The sequence below is a fragment of the Chinchilla lanigera genome, unplaced genomic scaffold (genome assembly GCF_000276665.1).
Source record: "Chinchilla lanigera isolate Chin_1 unplaced genomic scaffold, ChiLan1.0 scaffold00052, whole genome shotgun sequence".
In the NCBI taxonomy this organism is placed as follows: Eukaryota; Metazoa; Chordata; class Mammalia; order Rodentia; family Chinchillidae; genus Chinchilla; species Chinchilla lanigera.
Window position 1 is genome coordinate 8,324,202 of NW_004955453.1, and position 18,928 is coordinate 8,343,129.

General features: G+C 40.3%; 1 long non-coding RNA gene and 1 pseudogene across 1 annotated transcript; both read right to left on the reverse strand.

Moving 5' to 3' along the window:
- Window positions 1–2,637: 2,637 nt before the first annotated feature.
- LOC102016883 lies at window positions 2,638–8,212 on the reverse strand. The gene is made up of 3 exons (XR_262720.2): window positions 5,367–8,212; window positions 3,794–3,896; window positions 2,638–3,096 (listed from the first exon to the last, which is right to left on the reverse strand). It is a non-coding gene; the product is annotated as an uncharacterized LOC102016883 (long non-coding RNA).
- Window positions 8,213–12,071: 3,859 nt separating this feature from the next.
- On the reverse strand, window positions 12,072–12,515 carry LOC102010667 (annotated as a pseudogene).
- Between the last annotated feature and the right edge of the window lie 6,413 nt (window positions 12,516–18,928).

Here is an 18,928-nt window from a genome sequence, read left to right on the forward strand (position 1 = left end):
TTAAATAATCTCATTGAGCCTGAAGGAAGCACTCCAAAGGCCTGTGGGACAGAGCTGATGGTTTCCTGAAGATGACAAAAATTCTGCTGCGGACTGAAGATTCTCCCTCACCTGAGAGTTCTTGACTATCTTCCCCGAAAGCTCCACTAGAAATTTCAGATTTGCTTAGAATTTTTCCGTAATCACATGATTATGGAAACAAAACAAAAGTTATCACTTTTGAAAACAAATCCCCACCCCCAGCACACATCTCTCTCTCCTCGATCTCTCCATCCCCCTCCCTGGTTCTATTGTTCTGACTGAAACCTAACTGACATATTCCCTGTCTCAGATTCACAGAATGAGGTAATTTAAGCTAGCTTCTTTGGGTACTAAACATCCATTGACATTACTCAGAACTAACGGGTTCTTCTTCTTGTTCCATTCCCATCTCTAGCAGTAAAAGTGCTTTTTACTTGTTATTTTTTTGTTATTTTTTTTTTGTTATTTTGTTTTTTTGCGGTATCGGGAATCAAACTCACGACCTTGCGCTTGCCTGCCTGTCCAGGTTTAGGTGTCCACAACACAGCTGCTGCTGTTTTATTTTAAACTACGGTGGATGTTTCTAGGAGCCACTCTGACCAGCATTGGAGCTATTTGTGGGCCCTGCCCCCGAAAAAGGAATGGAGGATACCCTAGGGAGAGCTGAACACCAAGGCCTCCCAACATAGGGTTGGGAGACAGGGTCACTGTGACACAGCAGTGCCCTCAACTGATTGTTGGCAGCTTCCAGGGTGATTTTTCTTCCGTTGCCCAATCACAGAAACGGCAAAAAAAAAGCCCTCGTGGCTTCAGAATCTCTCCTCCCCACCTGCCCCCAGCTTGTCTGGGTTTTTGTGAAGCCACGCTGTCTTATCTGTGGCTGGTCTTACAAAGGGACTGGGGGTGGGGGATGAGCCGTACTGTACATCACTGTCCTTTTCCTCAATCCTCAGCAGCTAAAGCATGGGATTTTCCCTCTACTTCTTCCTACTGAGAAATCCAGTTAGTAAATCCTGTACTCTAATTAGCTAAGCTTGACCTTCTTTTTCACCTAGACCTGTTGATCTGGGGTCTATTTCTATGCTAAATCATTTACCCCCACACCCTGTGTTTCTGGGGTGTTTTGTAAGTATATGTGCTACCAAAGTCAGCACGTATGTGCTGCTGAAGCAAGCGCTCTGGGGTGTTAATACACAAAGGTCCCTCTGGGAAATAGAGATATAACTGTTCTATGATTTAAAGGAGCAATAAAACACAGCACTTTATAGGAGAGAGGCTATTGGGGTAGAGGAAAGAGACCAAGAGGATGGGAAAGGAGATGGTAATGGAAGCGAAGAAGGGGAGCGTGATCAAAGCATGTTATATGTCTGCGTGAAAATGCTACCATAAAACCCAACATTCTGGATAATTAATATTCACTATTAAAAATGCATTGCTTTAGGATTATAATACTTCCCCATTGTACACTGCAGTTTGGGCTGCTTGTAGGGTAAAATGCCTTCCACTGTCAACCCCTCAGACTCTGCAGGTGAAGGACAGGTCAGCTTCTTCAGAGTCATGTCACAACCTGGATGCCATGTAAGTGGCAGTACTTCAGGGAGGAAAGGTGAAAGAAGTTGTCAGGTGCTTCACAAATTTCATGACATAAGGAGAAGATTAATATCCTCCATTTACACTTTCGATGTCATTTTCAAATAAGTTGCGTGTGGAGTCCCAGACACATGAAAAGTAGACACAACAATGTTTGTCATAATTCTGAACCTTTGCACCATGACTCAGACATGTGGTATGTAGCACAGCAGCAGTGCACATTCTTGTCATCCTCCATTTATCTTATAAGTGCATATATATATATATATATATATATATATATATATACACATGTATATACATAAATATACAGGTTAAAAGTTGTCAAGTATATTTTAAGTATATTACAATTTCACATTCAGCAGGCATTTTAAAAATATTCTTGAAACAAAACCTGAAAGTGGCACAGTCCTTTCTGGAACTATGAGAGAGGCTGTATCGTAAGAGAGGACCTTAAGACTATGAAGAGAGGACATGGTGCTGACCTCAAACACAGGCCATCTGTATAAGACTTTGTATGGTATTCTAAGCTATAAATTGCCCATACTATCACGGTTATTTTCTTATTCTCATGTGGTAACAGGCACATAGCAGGTGCCATCGTTTGGATACATGTTGAGGATGTCCCTCAGCGTTGGCACCTAGTGAGTTGGGAAGTGGGGTGGACTTTCAAGGGGAGGGGCCTCGTGCGTCCTTGAGTGCCCTGTCCCTAGAAGAAAGTGGGTTTGTTCTCTTGGTACTCCTTGGTTTATAACACTTGTTATTAAAGACCACTGGTCTCTCCCTTCCTGTGGTTTCTTGGGCTGACATGCGTCCTTTCTCCCTCACGTGGGATCTGTCCTGCGGTCCTCTCCCGAGCCCAGTTCATATTGGCACCTTGACCTTGAAACTGCAGAACTGTGAGCTAAATCCCCTAGCTAAATCCATCTCTACTCTTCATAAAGTTAGCCTGACTCCAGTATTTCACTGCAGAATTTAAAACTGGCTAATATGTTAGATTTAAAAAAATATTTATTGGGTAAATAAAACACTGACTCCATTTTCCTCTGTAAAGGATTTACTGGAACAACAGGGAAGTCAATTCTAAATACAGAAAAAGGCATTCTCTTCTCTGTAGTTATGCAAAATTAACTGTAAGGCAGAATAACATTGAATTTAAAATAAACTCTATTAGTAGGATAGGTTATGACAGATATCTGCTTTTACTTTCAGCAGAGTATTAAAGAATGGCCTAACATTTTAATTTTGTATTTTTACTATATCAAGAATATCATATGTAAACTCAGGAGAATGAAAGGAAGATTTAGTAGATTCAATGCTGTCTTGTCCTGGAGCCTAACCCCTCTGTTATAACCCCATCTAATACTGACAGAAGGAATATACAGTGATATCTGCAGCTTACAATTTCAAATTTAATTTATTCAAGCGAAGCTCTTGCTTGACCCTGTAGAATATAAATCCTTCTTGATCTCAGGTATCTTTTACCTAAAAAAGGAAATACTACGTCTTAAAATTGTATGAGAAGGTCAGATATGGCAATAAAAGTACAAGTGATAAAAGAAAAACAACAAATTGAATTTCATTTAAAATCTTCAGCACTTCAAAAGATGCCTTCTTTTGAAAGTAACCATGATTTTAAGTGAAAAAAATTAGGCACACAAGTTTATACATCACACGGTTTCTCTTCTATGAGAAATCTCAAGTATAAATAAAGAACAAAATAAAAGATAATAGGAGATAAGGAGATTTTTTTTTCGAATGGGAAGGACAACAAGAGATGGAAGAAGGTGGAAGGGAAAGAGAAAAAGGATAAAAAGAAAGAGAATTAAAGAGAAAAATGGAGTTTTCCAAATGGAAAGGGGAATATGAGTAATAATGACTCTAAATCTCTATAGATATCCTAAGAACCATTGACTAGGACACTGAAATTAAGTGAATTTTGTGCTGTTTGAATTTCATCTCAGTAAGACCCCAAAAAACTACATAAATGGATTGCAAGGGCAGATGAGAACATTTATAACATAATGACTAAAAATATACTGGTTAATTTACAATGTATCATTTCCTTGATCAACCATCAACATGACTTTGGCAATGGGTTAATTATTGTCTTAAGCTAAGTATTACTTGCCATGTAAAATTTTCAGAATCCAAGACCCATCATAGTATTGAAAGTACATACCCAAGGCGCTGGCCATTTTAGGGGAGGTATTGCAACGGTACAAGACGTGTTGATTCACGCTTTGGGTTTGTCAATAGGAGTTTAACCACATAAATTCAGTCATCTGTAATTTTTAATTAAGATGGTATGGGAAATAGTTTTATAAAGTGTTTTTAATATAATTCAACAGTCATTGCATTCTCAGGCCATTATGGACTTGTATTTAAAACAGCCACCGCAACACACACACACACACACACACACACACACACGCACACACACACACGCATGCACACACACACGCACACACGCACACACACGCACCCCACAACCATCAGAGTGAAGCAAGTTTTCTTCCGCTTGTCAGTGTGTTGTGGATGTGGGAAAGGATCACGAGCAAGGATCAGCACAGCAAAGGAAGACCCTGTGAACTTCATTTGTACACACGTAGCATATTGGCGGCTTTTTTCCTCGTTTCTTTCTGACCGAACCTTTGCAGAACAGCAAACATGGCTTATTGGTCTCCTTCCCTCCCACGGGATGCATGGAGATGACAAGAAATGGTCCTAGTGACACTGCTGGTCGCAGTTCCAGGAACGCACCTCGCTGGATACAGCTTCTGAGATGCACTTACTGCTCCTCTGCTCCCCAAGCTCCTCCCCATACCTTTCGAGCTTTCCTAGGGGGAAAAATCCAGTCTTCCTAGAGGCCACCCTGGTGAGCAAAATCCCACGACTCCTCCAATTTGAGGTTCTGTCTGCCTGAAGAAGGCTGCTTAAACTGAGATCCTGGTGTCTGACAGACGCAGGTGCGTCACCTTTTCAGGACTGAGGATGCGCAGGAGGCGTAGCCCTGAGCGCTGGCGGCCGCCGCAGGAGCACACGCGCTCTCCCGCGCGCCCTGCACCGCTGCCCCGGCTCGCCCGGCTGCCCGCGCCTGCCACTGCCTCCCTCTCCTCTCGGCAGACCGGGGGACCCGGGAGGGAGAGCTGAGAATTCAGCCTCTTAACGGGGCCGCAGAGCTCCGTCTTGTTATGCGGGCTCAGGCACTATCAGAATGTGGTAGTGGGCTAAAACTGTTTGTTTTGCTTAATTTCTGAGTTCAATGAGGTCGTTTTTTTGTCATCTTCCCTGCGCTTTCTGTATTTTCCAAAGAACTGCCAGCTTTCAACAACACCCTCTTTCTTCCCCTTGGAAATGGAAACACGTCCTCCGCAGGAATTTTCCACTTAGCAGTTCTGGCTTCCCTGGCTGGGGCCTCGGCGCACCAGCCTGCAATGCTGTATTTCTTTCCACTGCAATTTGACATTTTTTTTGAGCCAGCACAATCAGTTTTATTCAGTCCTTTTAACCCCCACCCCCAGCAAAACCCGGTTCTACATCATCACTCCTTTCTTTTTTTAAATAATGCATACTTTCGAGCAATTCCAGAGAGCAAAAGCTTTTAAGCAACACTCCGCTTAATTAGCTATGCCACTAGCACAGGCCCATCAGGCTCCCTGGACCCATCCCCCACCCCACGCCACCCCCACCCCACCGGGTCCCCGTTTCCCAGCCGCCCTCCCTGTCCTTTGGTAAACACATTAAAGACAAACCTCGTGGTCCGTACACTTTGCTTCCAATTGTTTGCTTTTGCGAATTATTTCCTTCGAATAATATTTACAAACTATACATCACTGCCTGACACGGAGATAAGAGGGGGCACAGATTGCTTATGATCTCGGCTGTAAACAAGAAGAAACCGGAACTCCAGCTTGCAAACGTGCTCAATGCCCCGTCTGGAGGCAGTCGCCTTTGCAAAGGCTCACAGCTGAGGCCCAGTCCGACGCCCTCCCCGCCTCCCTGACCTCGGCGGCAGCCGGGGACCCGAGAGAGCGCAGGCGGGGAGTCGGCAGGGCAACCCCGAGCTCCCGGCGAGGGTGGGGGCGAGGCGCGTGGGTGGGTGTCCGCAAAAGGCTGCGCGCGGAGAGCAAGGAGGCTTGCCTGCTGCAGAGCGAACGGTAGGACGCAGCGCAGACCCCCAGGACGCGGCTCCGGGCGGGAGGGGCGGCGCGGGGCGGCGCGGGGCGCGGCCTCCCAGTCTGGCCGGGTGGCAGCGCCGCAGACGGCGCGGGCAGAGGTCACGGCCGCGAGGGGAGGGCGTCTCGGGGGGCCATGGGCTGTGCAGGGCGGAGGAGGCGGAGACAGGGGGATTTGTCCAAGCTGGGAGGGTGGGCCTCAGGAAAAAAAAAAGAAATAGATGGATGCTTCGCAGGACACCTAGGGTCTTTCTTTCAGGGGGTATTACTTCCACTTTTAGGCAGGAACAAGAGCTGGGAGGAAAACAGCAGCCCGGGCTGACAGCTCTGAGGTGATCAAAGGGGGCTGCCTGAATGTCTTGCACCGCCAGCTATTTATTATAGAGAGGGGTGCTCAGGGCCACGCTGGCGGGGAAGACGGATTAAGATCAAATGAAAAGAGGCCGGCCTGGCTGCTTTAGGCAGGAAAAAAATGTGCATATACATATATTTAATGTGTGTATATTTATATATTCTTCTAGTTAAAGAATGCTGTGCACGGCCACACACACGTGCACACACACACACACACACACGCACACACACCTGTGTGCTCTTCTCACCCACGTAAAGAAAGGAAATTCCACCCTTTCTCTCCAAATGCTGTCACCTCTGCGTAATGCTTCCTGGGGCTTGAACTATCACAGTGTCACAGGATGGATAGGTAGTCCCTCAGAGGAGGACGTTTTTCATGTGGGGAAGTCCCCCTTTGGGGAATGACGCCGCTAACTCTTTGTGACTGATTAGTCTCAGAAATAAAGCTGGAAGTACGACTGAGATCTGGGACCCACGTCCCTTTCTGCAGGTAACAGGCGGAGTGTTAAAATACGCATCAGTAGCGCAAGCGTTCGCCTGGTGGGGAATCTTTGTGTGGAGCAGGTTTGTGTGTGGAAAGCTCCAAGGGCTTTGCCAGCATCAACATGGGTGGGGATTGATCTCAAAACAAGGCATGAAAACGGCAGGTAGGTGTCGGCCAAGGTATAAAGTACAGTCTCTTAAGTTAGGAGATGTGATCTTTATACCTACAAATACAGTGAACCTAATCGGGGGCTTGAATGGACTGAGAAATTCCTTCTCATGTGATAAGGATTTTGTTTTGCCGGAGAATCACCTACAAACGCCCACACAATTAAATCAACTTTCATCAGCGAGAGCGTTACAAGAAAAAAATAGTAAGATAAACAAGCAAACTAATTTTTACCCAAATTCACAATGTGACGTCTCCACAAGCTAAATCCTTTATTTAATCATAAGGCAGGTTACATTTTAATTTATTTTGAAAACGCAGTCCTAGAATTTGGTCAAAGATAAAGCTAACAGGGCAGATCAGGGTTTTCTTTCTTATTAAGACAGTGATAACGAAGGTCTGCTGTTTTTCCTTTAAGAAGCCTTTGAGTTTACTGCTTTTCTGTTTCTTTCAGTATCAGAAAGATATCTGTAGAAAATTTACATAATGCAGTGCTGTACAGATTAAACAATGAAAATCTCCCATGAGCCCCTTCTTTGGCAAATCGTCCCTTTATCTAGAAGTAGCCACTGTTAGGCTGTGTTCATTTATCCTTGTAAAATACTTTTGCATGCCTATGTGTGGACATGCAACCATAGACATTGAAGTATATATAAATTCAATCATTCTGTACATATCGTTGTATGAATTGATTTTTGACCTTGTTGTACAAAGTAAATCTCTTTTTTATCAAGACATGAATCTGCCCCATTCTTTAAACTGCTGTATGACATTTCATAATTTATTTTTATATTATCCATACATACTTAGGTTATTTCCAATTTTTATCACTATTATGAATAATGGTGAAACTGATAGTATACATCTTTTATACTAGTACTAAAAGTATATTAGTACTTTTATAGGCTAGATTGCATTGGAAGTGGCAGACCTAATAGTATATGTATTTTGATTCATAGATATTGCCAAATTAGTCTCAAGAAAGGCAAAAACAACTTAAATTCCCACAAATTTTATGTAACTAGACTACCTTTTTGATGCACTTTCTCAAACACTGTCATCAGTTTGAGAACTGTCCTGTCCATGTTCTGAACAAAACCCATATATTACTCTGTTTTTATCTTTTCTAATTACTACTGAGATTGAAGAAATGTTACTTATATTGGTCCTTTGTATTTCTTTCTGTGCATTATCTGTTTACATATTTGTATCATTTTTTGGCTCTTTGTTTTTCTTTATAATTCTAATAAATTCTTTACATAAGATGTGATTCTTTCTTTCTTTAATGCACTATATAATTTTTCTAGCCTGTTGATTACCTTTTAAGTTTTGATTATGAAGTGTCACTATTTTGACATTTGTCATATCTGTCTGTAATTTATTTTAGGGAGTTAAATAATATTGTGATAAAAATTTAATAAAGAACATGTATGTACACTTTGTATTCCAAGTGCCTGATTAACTTTCTAAAACTTTTTCTCCTCATTTAAGAGTGTTCTTCATGAAAGTGTTCATAGTATCAATAAATCAATAGGCCTCTGGATGCATTTTCTTCCCAAGCCACTGTCTGTGTCTTCCACTGTGCTAGCCTAAGACTTATCTGTCAATGGGCCTTACACGTGTCTGTGAATTAAACAGAGAGCAAAAAAAGCATCAGAATAATAGTTTATTAAAATAAGTCATCAGATCCTGCTTGGAAATTTGGGAAAGCTAATGTTCAAGACTGGTTTTCTCTTGGGATTCTATGAAATAAGCTGCTCAAAGATTATAAATGATGGCATCATCTCTTTCCTAAGGTAGTAGACTGAAACAACATCACCGTTAATGGAATAGCTCCATGTTAACAACGTGGCTCGCCACCCACCAGGTCCATGGTAGGGATTACTTGGTAATAAATTAGCTGAAGAAATGTTAAAAATTGAAGCTCTCATCCCAGACATCTTGCATAACAATCTCAGAGACCAGAGCTTGGAGATTTATATTTTGAGGCCCTTGCTCATGAAATAACTGTGGGAGCCAATTTATCCTAACTACGCACAAAAAGTGCTATTCTTTGTTTGTTCCTTACTATAGTTTCTCTCTGCATTTCTCACACAGAATGAATGAATGCATTTTAGTGCTTTTACTTCTGAAATGCTCTTTAGTTCTTTTTGTCTGTTTCTTCATCTGCCACTTCCCTATTTTATGCCTCCGTACTCCACGCGTAAGGGTCACCCAGTTTGTTCACTCGATCTTCCTTGTTCTCCATTTTGACTCATCTCAAACATTCTCATCAGACTTTGTCATGCTACCACTCCTTGCAAACCAACATCAGAATATCCACGCTCTTTGTGGAGCCTTGTATGACTTTATGATTTGACCCCAACCTTCCTTTGCCAAGTCTTCACTATTCTTTCTAACCTTTTCCTTCTCTACTGTATTAGCACCATTCTCTTGTTCAGGCCCTCCATTCTTCACCTGCATAGGAGAGATGGTCATGTTTTTCCCACTAAATAAAGTGTTTTTTCCCTCACTACGGCATTTTACTCTTTAAGATTCAGTGCAAGTGCTCCTTTCTTTATGAATTCTCCTGTTGTTGCCATTCTAATTAATATTTTCCCCTTCTGATAGTTATGAGTTACTTTCTATTTGGTTACCATTACCAAAGCCTCTATTGTTTTTTGCATTTCCCTGTACAGCACTGGACTGTAAACTCCTTGAAGACAAGACCATTTCTTTTTGTGTATTTGGGTCATAATAACCAATAGAAGCACATTTTATACACAGTGGACACTCCAAATATGTTTGAGGAAGTAAAAAGCATAACTTGGATAGATTCATATACCTGAACAGAAGCAGAAGTTATATTTTACAATTATTAGTTTTTATGACAGCTAATTTAGGTACTAACTACAACTAGTATTCAGGTTCCATGTGATAGTTTAGGTCTGGAATGCTCACCAGAGCCCATGTGTGAAAGGCTTCCTCTTTAGCTTGGTATTATTGGAAGGTTTTGGGAAACTTTTAGAGGTGGGGTGACTGGAAGATTTTAGTCCCTGAGGACATGCCCACCAAGGAGTTCATGGAATGCCAATGTCTTTCTCTATTTTCTTGCACCCACCATGACGCGCTGCCTGTCATAGTCCCAAAGCAATGGGGCTGTTCTGTCATCAGCTGAAACCTTCATAAATGGGAGCCGGAATGAAACTTTCTTCTTTGTGCATTCACTTTCCTCAGGTATTTGCTATAGTAACATAAAGCTGGTGAACACACAGTACCTGTCAAACATTAAGTCAGACTTACCAAACTGACAGCAAATTTGCTCTTACGTACCAAAAAAGAAAAAAGAAATAATTTATATAGACTCTCAAGAACTGCTTAGACAAAATAATCGAATAAGTCAAGCCATTAGAGCTGCCTTTTGCCATTTTTAATGTTATGACATTTAAATAATTCACTCCATAATACTCTATTGAATGAAACTGTATGATGATATAAAAGCTAAAAATTTCATTCCTTTTTAAAGGGAATACAAATTCAACTTAGAGAAGTACAAGTTCACTTTTTTTGTTGCAGTGTTGAATTACAGAATTTTCTAATGGACGTGCAATTCTAGAATAGTTATAAACTGCTTCAGAAGATGTGCTGAAATTGGAATCAGAGGACCTGAGGCTGAGCCCTGGATTGGTGGCACATTTGCAAATCTTTTTTCTCTCAATCTGAATCACATCTTCATTGCAGTGATAGTTTTTTTTAAACCATACAGCTTCATTTTAATCATTAAAGGAGCTAATGCAATGAAATTGCATCCTGAACTATAAATAATGTAAATATGCTGCATCTCTGATGCATTTCAGTTTAAAACAGAAACTCAATTTAATGATGAGAATTGGGTGAGCTTCAGCACTCTGTATTTCCAACCCTGTTTTGCTTGTACTAATAATATTATACACATTCTTTGAAAATTTAAGGAACATACCATCTAGAAAAATAAAGTCATAATTTCTCTTGGAATTGTAAAGGAAATCTCTGCAGCAGCTCTCATAACTCAAAAACTCTGATGAGAGAAGTCCCGTCAGAAAGCTACCTCACTTCTATGTATGAGAGGACCTGTGTGCTCAATATCCATCTCCGTACACATCTGTGCAAATAGATTGAATTAAGGGCATGCAGTTTAATGTGGTTGATAATTTTATTTTATTAAAGGTTTATTATTAAAGAAATTAGTAGAAACTGTGAGCTTGTTTACCTGCAACTAGATGGTCCCATCTGGGGGTGAAGGGAGGCAGTGACGTCCACAGTGTACTACTCATGCTGACTCTACTCTGTAATCTCATTTTGGTTGCTGTTACTACAGAATACCCTGCTTCATAAAGGTAGGATGCTGGACATGGAAGCACGTTTTTCAGGGCTATCCTGACAATCACAGGATATTCTGCCCTGACTTTATTGCAGAAGGTATGGAAATTTGAAATCCTCTTGAACATAAGTTAAGGCCATTGTCATTCACAGTCTCAAGTACAGCAGGTGATCCTTTCCTAGCACAAAGTTGATTCACCCCACTTATTCACAGATGGGTTGCAGATCTGTGCTACTCCAGGTCAGGGGTCTCCTATGATTGGGAAATAATGCTCAAACTCTTTTGAAATCTCAGACAGGAGATCATGTACCCGCTAGAAGAAAGAAGGCCCTGGTTCAGTATCTTTCAAAATCTCTGTCAATGTTTTAAAATATGTCAAAACTCCTGATGTTCACTGGCTGCCCCCATAATTCCAGTTTGGCTCTCAGTGGAAGCACTTTATCGCCAACTTCAACACAGTTGTCATTCTCCCCTGAAGTGACAGATTGAGTTCCCTGAGCAGGTTGAGTAGGTCACTTGTGTAAGCAAGTTTTGTGACTCATTTTGTGACCGGAATGCGCTGCCAGTGGTGATTGTTTTTGTAAAGGAAATCTCTGGAGCAGCTCTCATAACTCAAAAACTCTGATGAGAGAAGTCCCTTCAGAAAGCTACCTCACTTCTATGTACGAGAGGACCTGTGTGCTCAATATCCATCTCCGTACACATCTGTGCAAACAGATTGAATTGAGGGCATGCAGTTTAATGTGGTTGATAATTTTAATCACGTTCTGTAAAATGTTGTTCAGTTCAGGTGACATTTTTCAGCTAGACAGTATTTCTCTGCATGTAGACTCACATTCAGAAGCAACTTCTTAGACTTGAGCAATAAAACCAGGATGTCATGGCAGCCACTCCGTCCATGTATATGCAAACACTTCCCTTTTAATGACCTATTTGTTTAACAACTGTTCAGACTTAACACCTGAGGCACACTATTCAGATTTACCTGCCTCTTTCTTTTTAAGGTACATGCACAGGCTTTATTTGCAGAGGGGAAGGAATAATCAAACAGGCCAAATTGCATGTCATCATCAGACTCTTCAGACTCCTTCTTCTTCTGTTGTTTCTTCTCTGCTGCAGCTGAGGCACAACCAGTGACAAGAGCTGCAGAACCAGGGTCAGCAGAGCTGGCCACAGCCCCACCAGCCGGCACACTGGCAAGCTTGCCAATCCCTTGGGTGGTTACAAGTGCAATGTTTTTCCCATTCAGTTCACAGATGACCTTAAGTTGGTCATGTTCTGCCTTGATGCTCACATTGTCCAAAATCTTCCTGATGTCCTTGGCACTGGAGGAGAAGTTGCCTCCAAAGACAGACAGTAAGTAAGAGGCCACATAGCGCATGTTGGTGGTGGTGGTAGTCAGGGCTCACACATGCAACCTCGGTGCCATCAGCCAGAGAGAGGCTGACCTGTCTTTTTTTGTAGAGTTTTGTACATGTTGTTTTTAGAGCCTCAATATCTTTTTTTGAACAGGAAACCTCATTTATATTCTACTGTAATTTTTGTTGATTGTACTGTACAATATAGTACTGTAGTTTTATATTCTGTTATAATTACGGTACTGCATGTAGGAGTTATGCAAATAACAGCAAAGCCATCAAATTGGAGTTTCCTTTGACCATTTCTTTGTTTTAAACATTGTAATGTGAGTACTTTATAGAGTGTAGCAACCAAGTCATTTAATAAACTAGTTGCAAGAATGGAACTCAGTCATTAAGCGAGGGATATTGGTACTGACCCCAAAATGACCAATTCAGCTTTGCTGATTTGTAATCATTCCAAAGCTTGGATGGCTCTGCAGCTGTGGCGTTGGCTGGCAAAGTATACATAGGGCATCCCTCTGAAAAATGTATTGCACCAAAACAAACGCTGTGTTATTACCAACATTAGTATATTCTTCAACCGTGATTGTATACCATGGGGATTCCCTACTTCTCCCTAATGATTGTGCCTTCTCGTCCTCTATGATTTCATCAGTTCCTCCAGTTGTGGTGTTAACCAAAAGAGGAACATGTATCACCTTTTGGACGGCAGCCTCTTCTAAAAGCTCTTAAAAACAACCCCAGCAACAGAACTTCTTAGCTTCAGTAATACAGTTAAGCACTAAGACTGTTGCTCTCAGTCCTGACACATTTGATGAAGTGATTGGTGGCCTCCAGGAATTGTTTCTATTCTCCTTATTAGAGTCTTCTGCTGTCTCATTTGCTTTCTCCCTTTTCAAGAAGGAGCACTCCATAATATTTTAAAAGTCATTTTGGGTAGGGTTAGCTTCAGTGCTTACCAAAACTGTGGCTGAGACAACTGTGTACTCTGGAAAAGAAGCATGGGTGAAAGTGGTACATAAAATAACAGGTGGGCCATGGGTAGACTAAAATAAGTGCTGGAGTCTGACTTAAAGTGTGCCACCATTTGCAGGTGTACAATTGAAGTACATCAACTCATTTCCTACTAGGAAGCCTGCTGCCGGACGCAGTTCAGTTGTCACTTGACACCCCTTGACAGAGTTTTGATATGAGTCTGCAAGCAGTCCCTCTCTGTGCAGTCAAACATTTCTGCTAACACTAATCTGTATTTGCAACTGCTCACGGTGCTAGCATCATGGCCTCAGCTCCATCTCAGATCATCAGGCAGTAGATTCTCATAAGGAGTGTGCAGCCTAAATCCTCACATGTGCAGTTCATAGTAGGGTTCACACTCCTATGAGAATCTAATGCCACTGCTGATCTGTCAGGAGGCAGACTCAGGTGGTGATGTGAAGAATGCAAAATGGTTCCATGATCAAGCTTTGCTTGCCTTCTGATCACTTGCTTCTGTGGACTGGGTTCCTAAGAGACCACGTACCAGGACTGTTCAATGCCCTGGACATTGGGGACATCTGTACTAGAGGACAAAATATACTCTGCCTTCAAATGATTAATAATCTATCAGGAAGATAAATGTAAAACACAGGAGCTCTAAGGAATGCTAAAGCAGAGTGGTGTAGAGTTTCTTAAAAATGGTTACCCAGAAAATGGAGGACAGAAACATAAGCTTTAAAGGATGAAGATGGCTCTGTCTAGGGAAAGGAGTGAAGAAGGCAGGTCAGACACGCTATCCATCCTAAGTGCTAATGTTTAGGGTGTGGTTACTCCAGATCTGGCTGCACACCGCACTTGATATTACTATGCTTAATCTCAGTGAATCCTAATAAAACACACATGTACTGTAAATATCTCTATTTTACAAGGGGTGAAATACAGGTTTAATGAGACAACGTAACCTCCATACTGCAGTCACTACCTACTACTTTCCTTACTTGGGAAAGTTATAGCAGCAGGATTTCTACTGAACCATCATGATTCCAGAATGCTGGGCTTACCCACATTGCTGATGAGGGCCAGGACAGAACAAGTTTCAGGCTGGGGTCAGTTATGAGAGCTCCAGTGCTACACAACATAAATAAAGTTGTTCTTAGTATGGATGGATTTGAAACTGAGGTTGAAAGGTTAATGTTACACATGACGTGTAGGGTACTATTGAACATTTGAGATAGACTAGAATGGTAAAGATGGTATTTAAAGAACAGTGGTTAGGAAACAATGTAGGAGCAAGGGAGAGCTCTGAAACTCACCAGCATCATTTTTTCAGGGAAAAGAGTATTGCAGTGGCAATAAAAAGACTTTAGGGGACACATGGATCATTTTTGCAAACAGAACAAAAGGGAAGCTGTGCATTTTTTAATAAATCAAATCAGGAGGCAAAGTAGTGGTTCTGTTAAGTATAGAATCAGGATTTATAGTAATAGGTAATATTTATTGATCATATGTCAAATTCCAGACACTATGGCAAAGACATGTAAAGTATTATTTACAATTTTTCATGGTAATCATGTGCAATACTTTCTATTGTTAAAACACTTATTTATAGATAAAAGGAGTCAATTAATAGCTGCTACATAATATAGCCAGGTTTATATCTAGATTATCCTGTTTCTTGGTTTGCATTCTTGACGTGGAAAGCAGGGGCTCTGAAGACCTTTGCCAAAAATCAGTATCAGAAAGGATTCTGGGTTTGACTTTGTCCAACGAAGAATCCTTATGACACTGGCAAAACTCTAACGTCCCCCCGCTGCACGGCTCTCCTTTGCGACCAACGACCTCCACCCGCCTGTTGGTTTGTGTGCTTGTTTTGCCCAAGGATGGAAGCATTCCCCATTTTGTGGGTGTTGATGGAAACGATCCAGCAGAAAGCAAGAGGTGGAAGAAACAGATCACACAGTGCTTAATCTGCTTGTTTCCACAATCATTGTCATTTTAAACCTGATTTTCATTTGCAATTCACCATTATTAGCTAAACTAGAAAAGTGTACTTGGGGTTATTTATTTTTATTCCTAAGTATAGCAGGCAAAATGAACCTTGCTGGATTTTTGTTAAGTAGAAATGTACCTTTATTCAATGGAAAACTAGTAGTAGATCAAACAGTAATGGAACTGATTCTGAAGAACTAAAGATGCAGAAGGTTTGTACTGTCTCTTTAACCTGCTGTTGCACATCTGAAATTCAGAATAAGCATACATGCAAGGTGAAAGTTCATCTGTGTTAGTCCTGTAACTGGAAAATTCTGTTGGTAAATACTCAGTAATGTTTATTATTTTATGCTAAAAAAATTCTGTAGCTACTCTTCCTTTAAAAGTAATTCATTTTCATTCCTTACTTTATGTACATTTACATAGTAAGTATGGACATATATGTGTTTTATATTTTTCTTAATATGATGTATGTATTACACATGACTTTATCTTTTAAGATGCAAAAAGGAAAGAACATCTACATATAGCCTTAAATAATTTTGTAACATATAGCTAGACATTTATAACTGTGAATTATTATAAATAAATCTCAGAGGGTTAATTGAAAAGGCTTTCAAAGTTGATTAATTCTTCTTTTGAATTGACTGTACACTAAAAATTATAACTATTATGTGAAACAATCATAAGTTTTGAAGACTTACTTTTACATTACTTTGTTAAAGTCAGGATTTAAACAGTGTAAAAGTCAAAACCATGGCCTGAAGACCTTTACGGAAAAATATGGTTAATATTAAGGACATGAGAAAGTAGTCACATCCAGAGTCAATGATTACATTAACAGTAATCCAAACCATAAAGTGAATGGGTAGCGTATGAATAATACCAAGTAGTCACGAACAGCAGCACAACTGTGCTTCGGGGGAAGGGAATAGCTGTGATGAGTGAGCCATTGTTGTCAGTGGGGTCTGGGGCCAGTGTTTCGGAGGAGGCACGGAAGCAGAAGCCGGAATGAAGAGCGGAAGCAAGGCTCGCTGACTTCTGGGAAGGAATCCCTGTAGCAGCAAGTTCAACGTTCTGAGGCAAACGCCTCTTTATGCCTGGTCTTTCGAGCGATTGCAGAGGCCCTTAGATTTGAAGTAGGATGTAGAGGATGAGGTGAGATAAGGATGAGACCAGACCCTTGGAATCTAATGTAGGATTTCTCCCTTTATTCCCATGAAACAGAAGCCCTTCGCAGGGCTTTCAGGAGAGAAAGTCCAGTGTCTGAGTTAGGTTTACAGAGCTATCTAGCTCCGGTGTGGAACACATCACTTAGGGGACACAATAGAAGCAGGGTACTTGAATAAAATAATCCAGATGACAGATGATGGCTGAGATAGCAGCGGTGGAAATGATGGTGAGCAGTAGACCAGCATATACATTTAAAGAATAGCCAAATACTGTCATTTCTTGTCTGTCTTCTGAGCTAGATGATTCAGTCTGAGGAGGACAACTTATGTTTTGCTCCCTGCTAAGTTAAAAACATCTACACAAGTGCTTAGAATACACTAGGTGTTCAATAAATGGATACAGTGAGTGAGAAGAAAGAATTATTCCTATTAATTTATGTTGTCAAAAAATCAGTTTTGTTGCTTGTACTGATAGAATTGGGACCTCTGTCCTATCTTGCTGAATAAAAATGCCTTGTTATTAAATTAAATTCAACTATTCTTTTACTTGAGAATTTATGCAGAATTTGAAAAGATTGAGAAAATAGCCAATATTAAAAAATAAACTATAAAGGTAACATTCTGGACAGTATGCACATAAACTATATGAATGTTTCTGTGTGTCTAGCTGTAAGTCGTTCACCTCTTATATACAAGTGTAAATTACCAGTGTATCAATATTAACAATATCTTCTTGTTAATAGCTCCCAAGTGCCTGGGATATTGCTCAGTGGCACAGTACCTGCCTGGCAAGCGTGAGGTTCTGAGTTTGATCCCTAGTACAAAAAAAAGCTCTCAATACTATGTGTTTACTAATTTTTGGCTGCAATCTTGCCCTTTAATTTTCTTGTTTCCAATTCTTGTGCTATTTTTTCACACTGGGGTCTAGTTCTTAGATTGGTTTGTATTGTCATGTTGCAAAGAATATCTTTGTGTGTATAGTTATATATATGTGAATAATTTGAAATAAGACACTTTCTGTTTCTATGTTCAAGAGTTTCCTGTTGCTTGGTATTCCAAACAGTATTTATTGTTTTTATTGCACATAAAGTAGGAATTTATTCAAGAAGCGCTTGGTTTTAGGAATATGTGTCTCTGAATATCTAGGAATATATTTTGACTCATGCTTTGATTTACAGAAAAAAACAGGTTGTAATGCCATGGTTTAGGTAAAGAAAAAATCATTGAGATTATCGGGAAATCTCATTTCCTTTGGTCTTATTCAACATTTCTTTGATGATACTCTTTCATACCTGTTTATATGAAAGTTGAATGTTTTTCTTCTATTTCTTTTTAGCAGAGACATAATGATTCAGAAAAATTTGATGAAGGCACTCTTTTTTTTCTAAATGAACAATAAGTCATATCAGGTGTTAACACATTTTCTACATGAATAGCAAATATTTTGAGCTTTTGGGGTCATACTTTTGGAGCTACTGAAATTATCCAACTCTTCAAATCCATCAGAAAAACAGAAAGACAATTTATAAACAAATGTGTGTGACAGTGTTCTAGATTATAGACTCATTTTGGTCCATGAGCCCTAATTTGCTGACTTGATGAGCTATAGATTTTGGTAACAGGTAATATTAGCATGGATATTTGAATTTATTTAAGTTATACTCTGTATTTGAAATGTGGTTTTGTAATCTATACTGCACAGCTTTCACAAAGATCTCTTCTGTGCACAACTACGCAAGAAAATCATAACTTTCTCTTTGATCCAATTAATCTTTCCTTTGGATCTGAAGGTCATGAGCAAGTTATGACTGCATAGCTGGTGGTAGGTAATGCCCTAATACTTCAAGGATACACTAGAAAAAGTCAGCCATCCCTGGGACCTACAAGACAGCAAGACATCTTGAGGGTCACCCACAGAGTGAGTTGCTGTTTCCATTAGGGTTGTTTTTCTTTCAGGGTTTTCCTAGCTTGTGATTGAGAACGTCTCAGTAAGAGATGGAAAAAAATCCCTACCATTCTTTGGTATTATCTTTACTTTTCCCATTTTGTTCTTATATCCTGTGAGACCAGTTGCCCCATAGATTTCTTTTTTCTTTAACCTTCATTTCCATTTGTTGGAAAAATTTTATTAAAATATCAGAAATAGTTTTAAGTTAATTGACATATGTTTAGTTTCTCTAATGGCAAAGATATTCATGTTCTTTGTATTGATATAAAAGTCCTCTCTTGACTCACCCAAAGCCATACTGGGCAAGTGAAGTAAGAGAAGAAATAAAGTTTCAGAGGGCATGATACAA